Source organism: Helianthus annuus, chromosome 4 (genome assembly GCF_002127325.2).
Source record: "Helianthus annuus cultivar XRQ/B chromosome 4, HanXRQr2.0-SUNRISE, whole genome shotgun sequence".
Taxonomy (NCBI): domain Eukaryota; kingdom Viridiplantae; phylum Streptophyta; class Magnoliopsida; order Asterales; family Asteraceae; genus Helianthus; species Helianthus annuus.
In genome coordinates this window covers 47,502,440-47,511,092 of record NC_035436.2, presented here as the reverse complement: position 1 = coordinate 47,511,092, position 8,653 = coordinate 47,502,440, and the positions used below count along the sequence as shown (strand labels likewise).

The window sequence follows — 8,653 nt, the reverse complement described above, 5'->3', positions numbered from 1 at the left end:
TGACTAATTCTTTGGCCAATAGTAGCGGGTATCAAATAATGTATAAAATCCCCATACCGGTAGCTATTGCAGCATACCAAAAATTTAATCACTGTAGACTAACAAACAGTCAAATAATATAAAACACATAATCACATAAGTTATTTCCTAACACAGAATTAAAATTTAAGTGTCAGCAGAACACTTCTTTGGCTTGAACCAGTGGCTAGGCTCTGATACCACCTTCTGTCACAACCCCCGATCCCTAAACCCCGGGAACGGCGGCCGCGAGCCAGTTTTGGTGGTATCGCATTATTGTCTAATTTGGCAGCGGAAATTTTCATCAGGACCGTAGTTAGGAAATATTAAATCAGAGTAAACCACCACATTTTTATTTTTATAATCACATGGGTAAAACCCAAGTTTTCATTACAAACTGATTTACAGGGATAAATCCCATTTTATTGAAGTAAACACTTTCTTTTATTTAGGTAACTTTTATAGCCACTTTTCTAAGCCTTCAGTGCTCTCCAGCTGGCTTTTATGTGCTTCATACTAAGTTACCTGAAACACGTGTTTAAAACATTTTATCAGCAAGAAATACTGGTGAGTGAATCCCAGTTTAATCAAGTTTAAATAGAAAGTCACAGTGAACAGTATTGAGGGCGATCCCGCAATTACATTTGTTTCCAAGTTATATCAATTATCACTCATGGTACTGTCGATACCCGACTTGTGGTAATGTTACTCCATATCCAGGTTTCCTATCCAGGTTGTAACCAATTTTGTATACAAAACCCCAACATACCCGTGATAATTGTATTCTTACAAATACTCAATAACTGTTATTTGCATAGAAAAGTATGCAAGGTTTTGTAAAAACATTTAACAAAAAGTGGATCAACTCACATTGCTATTTTAGGTATTTCCTTTGTGGCTTCCTGGTTATAATCTAATTGAATAAACAATGCACACGCGTTAGCATAATAACCCATTTTAACATTAGTAATACCCTCCCCGAGACGGTATTCCAACGACTACGTCGGGTAGAACCACGACAGCCGTTACGGAACCCTAGATCAATCGAGCAGAGTATCTAATACGTATCCAGGGGTTATGATACTTACAACGAGGCAGAGCTTCGCTAATTAGGGGGTATAATACCCGCGTATAATGCCCACTATTTAATTTTGAGAGAGAAAGAATTGATTTTGAACGAAGCAGACTGAAGGCTCGACGATCCAATTTATAGGGCTGATACTGGACTCTCTCGCGGCCCGCGTAAAATATGGACTGGGCTTACGCGGCCCGCGTTGACTCCGGTCAACTGCGTAGCTTAGCCTGGTCACCAAGTAGACTCGACACGATATCGACACGTGTCAGCTCAGAGTTGCGCCACCATTTGGAACACGCGCGGCCCGCGTAAACTAACGGGGATCTTTACGCGGCCCGCTTGAACTTAAGAAATCAAGGGAATCCGGTATAACCCTCATACGGCCCGCGTGAATGGTTGGGGTGGGTCTACGCGGCCCGCCTCAACTTACTATTTCTTGTTTTTAATTTATATATTGTATTTCGGGCTTGTTTTTCACATACAGGGTGTATTTTAGGAAGTGTAGGGGTGTCAAGGGTGTTTTAGGAGGGTTGTTATATTTTGGGTATCACTCCTGAGTTATTTAATAACATATATAGTGCACTCACATTAAGTATAGTAACCCAATTACACTTTATCCCTACGTCACGAGACAGAACCCCAACGAATTTAGGCAGAGCCTTGACATACGTTACGGGGCCCTACGTCAGTCGGACAGGGCATCAGTGGTCAAGGGTTAAAATACTTAAAACGGGGCATATCATTATAAAGTTAATATTTAAGAAAAAAAAAAGATAATAAAAGAATTAATTTGTAGAGACAGCGAAAGAGAGAAAGAAGGAAGGAAATGAAGCATGTTGAAACTATCATCCTTTGTCCCTATTTATACTAAAATTTCTTTGCTTTGAGTTCACGCATTCTTTCTGCTTATGCCATGTATCAACCTTTCACATTAATGCAAATGTTATTTAATTTTATTTATTTTTCTTTTAAAGTTACGTAAAGATTACATCAATTGGTATGTCAATATTTCTTTTATTATTTTATTAGTTTTATTTCAAACGTATACTTTCACTTTTTGTTTTTATTTTGATTATTGTTATTATTATTTTATTAATATATATTATAATTAATTCAGCTGCTTCACTTATTTGGCGCTTATAACTTCCAAATATAGTGTTGTATAAAATAATGAATATGCCTTTAAAATAAGAATAATCTTATCTACATTTTGAACCAAATTTCATTAAAAACGGAGTAGGTTCAAATATAATGTATTTTTATAATTTAATTATTAAAGGGTTCCTACACTTACCCAAAATACCTAACATTTTCATTGGTCAACTTACCCATGATGCATCCTTTTAAGAACATAAATTTTGATATATTTTATATAAATAAAAATTTTGGGAATGTTACATCCTCCCCACCTTGTTTTAAATCTCGTCCTCGAGATTCCCTAAAATACGGATGATTATTTAGTTAGTTTAGTTTCTAGGTAGATTCTGGTCCTGGTTTTGAATTTTACTTTACTTTGAACAGAACTATTCTCTATGATTTAAGATTCTTACTTTTAATATGTGTGATCTTTTAACGGATTTAAAATTTTCATTTACCTCTATAACTTTGAAGAGGTACAATTAAATATTTATCAGTTAGGTATGTATTCCTGTCATTTCAAATAAATTTAAAGTTTCCGAATGGTAAATCTTAGTAGAATTTATAGGGGAAAAGAGTTCTTGTAAGTATATCTAGTCATGGTTACTCTTATCTTCTCAAGAGTTCTTAATAAAGTTAAAACGATTCTCTATAAGTTTTTTTTTTTTTTTTTTTTTTTGATGTTTTGTGTCTTAGCACAATTTTTGGTTACAGATTTCCTAATGCGTTAATAATTACAAAGGGAAATCTTATACTTTCCATGGGGTTTCAACTTATAGGGTTCTCGTCGTTCGTCTTGTCGCACAAGTTTCGAGACTGATGATCAAACGAAATAATGTTTGATATCGAAATTTAAAGACGTATACGAGAGATTCCTAATAAATCTAAAATTATCATTGATATACTTGTTCATGATTTATTCCTAATTATAGTCTCTGGACTTCCTCATAGGCATACATGTCTATATAATATTTCTTATATTGTAGTATGCACATTATCCATAATGTAAACAAACTCACAAGTCAGACATCAGGGTCATGGTACTATTTAGGGAATTCCATTATTATAACACATACCACATCTTTCCCGGTCTTGCCGGAGAGGTAACCCCATCTCACCCGGTCTCGCCGGAGAGGTAACCCCATCTCACCCGGACAAGCTGGAGAGTCTACCGCACCATGCCCAGTTTTACCGGAGAGGTAATTATCATGGTATTTCCCATAAATAGACTTTTCTCAAATAATGATTTCAGAAGTACATAATTTATTATGGCTTGTATCAAGGAATAAGGAAATCAGTATTCTCATGATGGATAATATTCTAGAACCGAGTAGTATCAATAAACAAGAAATAACAGTGGCCAGTTGTTATCGCTTATTTATCATACTGGCACTGTTCTAGTCATTATCCTCACGGGATACCAATAACCATCACACTTTATCTATGCAAGTAATTGGCTTATCTCAAAGCTTTTATACCAAGGCATTCTTCTTAGGTTCAAGTCTAAATACTATACTGGTTGTTACCAGTGAATATCAATATCCCAATTTTTCATTTACGCATAGATATTATTATGGTTATGGTTTTCTTTTGGTTGGAGAATGGAGTTTCAAATATATCATTGTCTCCATTGACACTATAGCTAATTTTTGATGTAATGAGTATGCTTACAGCTAATCTTTATTTATGCTTATATATTGTTAGGTTCCATCGCAAGTAATATTTTATTGAGACAAATGGCATTTTTACAACATAGTAATTTCATGGTTTATTTTTATAATAACTTCATGTTTTCGTATGAACTACCAATGACATTTTCTCTTATGTTTATCTTCAAAAGATATTTGATTATTATATTGCGTGTATCATCAAGAGATTCTATTATGTATGTGTATATTTATTATTTAGAAACGAAATTTTCAATTCTCTTAGTTAAATATTTAAACTTATGTAATACACACACTAAATTATTTTGTAATATCAGCTATATAACCGCTGGTACTCATCATCGAGCTTATTCCCATTACTTTATTTATTCTTTTTACAAAAGTAGTATATTGAAATAAATTTCTGTCAAATATAATATTTTGGAATTAAAGTTTAGGGAAATAAATTAATCCAAATATAAATTTTCTGGACTTATAAAAACAACTTCATTTTTAACTAGTGGGTTGAACCATAAAGTATCAAAATTTAATTATCAATTTATTGTACATTATATTATTTATTCAAAGCAGTACTTATGGTAAGTAAAGTTTGACGTTTCTAAAATTGATTCTAACTATATTTGCGTAATATACATGTATTGAAATATATATGTATATCCCATACAGGAATAATTTACTTAAAGATATTACAATGTTAAAATTGTAATCTGATTTTTAATAAAGTTTTATAAAGAACAAACGTACTAAACACACATTTGAGTCGACTATTCTTATGTGGGGCATCCATTTTTTATTCTAGTGTGAGAAGAAAAATGAATGTTTACGAGTAGTTTAACGTGCCAGGTAAAATATATACTAAATTATTGATTTAAGTAGGATAAGAAAAGACGTTTTCACTGTTGCAATATTTTTATTTCAAAAATTTAATTATCAAATCTTTTACCATAAGTAAATGTGCAAGGAAGATATACAGTATATTATTTTCATATAGTATAATATACTTATACTTATGAGAAAATAGGATTTGTATACGTATTCTAGTAAAAAAAAAAAAAGATCTAATAGCCTTGTTACCTTTTAATAAACCTGTGACGGACTTATAACTATATTACATTTACTAGAATTTATATCACTATGATATTTTATTAAAATTTTAGATATAAAATATATCTTTTACTTACTGTACTATCTTATAGTAAAATATATTATTCATATATCATTTTAAAATGTTTTATCATTATACTAATTATATAAAAGATACGGATGAATTCAAATATTATGAGTTATAAGAGTATAAGTGTAATATATAAGTCAAAAATATATTTGACTTATTGTACGAGTCGAATATTTGAAAATTTTTTTATATTAGATTTTAAATATCAAATAATTTTTCCAACCGAAAACCGTGTAGGATAGATACCCATATGTACTAGTGGATTTTTATTTTTGGTCGAGTTTTAACACCTGTTTGAAAAATGAATATTTCCCTCAAGTATTTCGTTAAAGATACTCCAAGAATGTACTACAAAATAAATTTGAGTTTAAACTATTAAATTATTTTAAGAAAGAATATCTTGATAAAAATGATTAATTTATGGTTTTAGGCAAGCCAACAAACCATATGCTAATATAAAAACCAAAATCAAAAACTTCGCAACCACTTAGGGTAAGTTTAACATCCAATTTATCAACTCCACTCATTTACTAATATTGTATTATAGTGTATATATATACATTTCATATATAATAGTATTTTATTATTTAACTATTATATATTAACCAGCTGACTTGAATATTTTTCTTCATAATTTAGGATACAAAATCCTATAACAAATATGGCTGGTAAATCTTATACTTAATTATTTTCGAGCATAAGACCTATCTTGGACATACCTTAAAGATTTGTAGAAATGTTTTCAACATTTAGTTAGTCCATAGTCCAACCAACCCAAATTTAAATTTTTTTTTTTTTTCGGGTCAAATCACTGTTGATCATTCTCTCAACTAGTGACTCTGAACTTAGTAGTGTCCCGTGACATTACTTTGTCAAATATATTTTCTATAGCACAAAACCAATTAGCCCATAATATACCATTTTCTGTAAATTTAATAGCTATAACTTTATCAATTATAATATATTAATTAACTAATTATACTACACAATCTACTCAAGTAATCTTCAAATTTATTTAATATTTTTAATAATTTAGCTTTTAACTATTAATTACTACAAATTTAACACACCACAAAATACACTTTATTGCATGTTCTTATTAACTATTTATACTGAAAAGCGTTAAATAATATATTTGTAGTAACTTATATTATACCATTAATCACAATTTAAAACACTTATTGTTTCCACAAATTATTGATGTGAATTAATTAGTGTAGCTTCCATATGGTATCATGGTCCACACAATTGCAATTTTGCAAAGGTGGTACCTGTTGGTTTGGAGCTTTAGAGATCCATTACGTAATATCATTAGTTTGTTTTGGTTCATATTTATTTAATAAATCATAATATAATTGACATTTCACTAAAGTAAAAAGTTGGGTTAAAGAGTGCTCTGTTATTAAGCATGCAATTAGCTAGTTATAATGTATTATATTAAATATTAACTATAATATTTGGAACCATAATATTTAAACCATAATTAAACATTTAATATAATACTATTTTAAATAGCGAGGCCATACATAAAGGTTTAGATATATTATTACTAATATATAGCATTGAATGTCCGTGCCTCCATTAAATCATATTTGTGCCACTATTGACTAATTCTTTGGCCAATAGTAGCGGGTATCAATAATGTATAAAATCCCCATACCGGTAGCTATTGCAGCATACCAAAAATTTAATCACTGTAGACTAACAAACAGTCAAATAATATAAAACACATAATCACATAAGTTATTTCCTAACACAGAATTAAAATTTAAGTGTCAGCAGAACACTTCTTTGGCTTGAACCAGTGGCTAGGCTCTGATACCACCTTCTGTCACAACCCCCGATCCCTAAACCCCGGGAACGGCGGCCGCGAGCCAGTTTTGGTGGTATCGCATTATTGTCTAATTTGGCAGCGGAAATTTTCATCAGGACCGTAGTTAGGAAATATTAAATCAGAGTAAACCACCACATTTTTATTTTTATAATCACATGGGTAAAACCCAAGTTTTCATTACAAACTGATTTACAGGGATAAATCCCATTTTATTGAAGTAAACACTTTCTTTTATTTAGGTAACTTTTATAGCCACTTTTCTAAGCCTTCAGTGCTCTCCAGCTGGCTTTTATGTGCTTCATACTAAGTTACCTGAAACACGTGTTTAAAACATTTTATCAGCAAGAAATACTGGTGAGTGAATCCCAGTTTAATCAAGTTTAAATAGAAAGTCACAGTGAACAGTATTGAGGGCGATCCCGCAATTACATTTGTTTCCAAGTTATATCAATTATCACTCATGGTACTGTCGATACCCGACTTGTGGTAATGTTACTCCATATCCAGGTTTCCTATCCAGGTTGTAACCAATTTTGTATACAAAACCCCAACATACCCGTGATAATTGTATTCTTACAAATACTCAATAACTGTTATTTGCATAGAAAAGTATGCAAGGTTTTGTAAAAACATTTAACAAAAAGTGGATCAACTCACATTGCTATTTTAGGTATTTCCTTTGTGGCTTCCTGGTTATAATCTAATTGAATAAACAATGCACACGCGTTAGCATAATAACCCATTTTAACATTAGTAATACCCTCCCCGAGACGGTATTCCAACGACTACGTCGGGTAGAACCACGACAGCCGTTACGGAACCCTAGATCAATCGAGCAGAGTATCTAATACGTATCCAGGGGTTATGATACTTACAACGAGGCAGAGCTTCGCTAATTAGGGGGTATAATACCCGCGTATAATGCCCACTATTTAATTTTGAGAGAGAAAGAATTGATTTTGAACGAAGCAGACTGAAGGCTCGACGATCCAATTTATAGGGCTGATACTGGACTCTCTCGCGGCCCGCGTAAAATATGGACTGGGCTTACGCGGCCCGCGTTGACTCCGGTCAACTGCGTAGCTTAGCCTGGTCACCAAGTAGACTCGACACGATATCGACACGTGTCAGCTCAGAGTTGCGCCACCATTTGGAACACGCGCGGCCCGCGTAAACTAACGGGGATCTTTACGCGGCCCGCTTGAACTTAAGAAATCAAGGGAATCCGGTATAACCCTCATACGGCCCGCGTGAATGGTTGGGGTGGGTCTACGCGGCCCGCCTCAACTTACTATTTCTTGTTTTTAATTTATATATTGTATTTCGGGCTTGTTTTTCACATACAGGGTGTATTTTAGGAAGTGTAGGGGTGTCAAGGGTGTTTTAGGAGGGTTGTTATATTTTGGGTATCACTCCTGAGTTATTTAATAACATATATAGTGCACTCACATTAAGTATAGTAACCCAATTACACTTTATCCCTACGTCACGAGACAGAACCCCAACGAATTTAGGCAGAGCCTTGACATACGTTACGGGGCCCTACGTCAGTCGGACAGGGCATCAGTGGTCAAGGGTTAAAATACTTAAAACGGGGCATATCATTATAAAGTTAATATTTAAGAAAAAAAAAAGATAATAAAAGAATTAATTTGTAGAGACAGCGAAAGAGAGAAAGAAGGAAGGAAATGAAGCATGTTGAAACTATCATCCTTTGTCCCTATTTATACTAAAATTTCTTTGCTTTG

At 32.6% G+C, this 8,653-nt stretch overlaps 2 long non-coding RNA genes across 2 annotated transcripts; both read right to left on the bottom strand.

Annotated features, from left to right (window-relative positions):
• Positions 1-351: 351 nt before the first annotated feature.
• On the bottom strand, positions 352-1,609 carry LOC118491265. Its single transcript, XR_004891012.1, has 3 exons — positions 1,107-1,609; positions 889-931; positions 352-543 (listed from the first exon to the last, which is right to left on the bottom strand). It is a non-coding gene; the product is annotated as an uncharacterized LOC118491265 (long non-coding RNA).
• Positions 1,610-7,025: 5,416 nt separating this feature from the next.
• Positions 7,026-8,283, bottom strand: LOC118491264. Its single transcript, XR_004891011.1, has 3 exons — positions 7,781-8,283; positions 7,563-7,605; positions 7,026-7,217 (listed from the first exon to the last, which is right to left on the bottom strand). It is a non-coding gene; the product is annotated as an uncharacterized LOC118491264 (long non-coding RNA).
• Between the last annotated feature and the right edge of the window lie 370 nt (positions 8,284-8,653).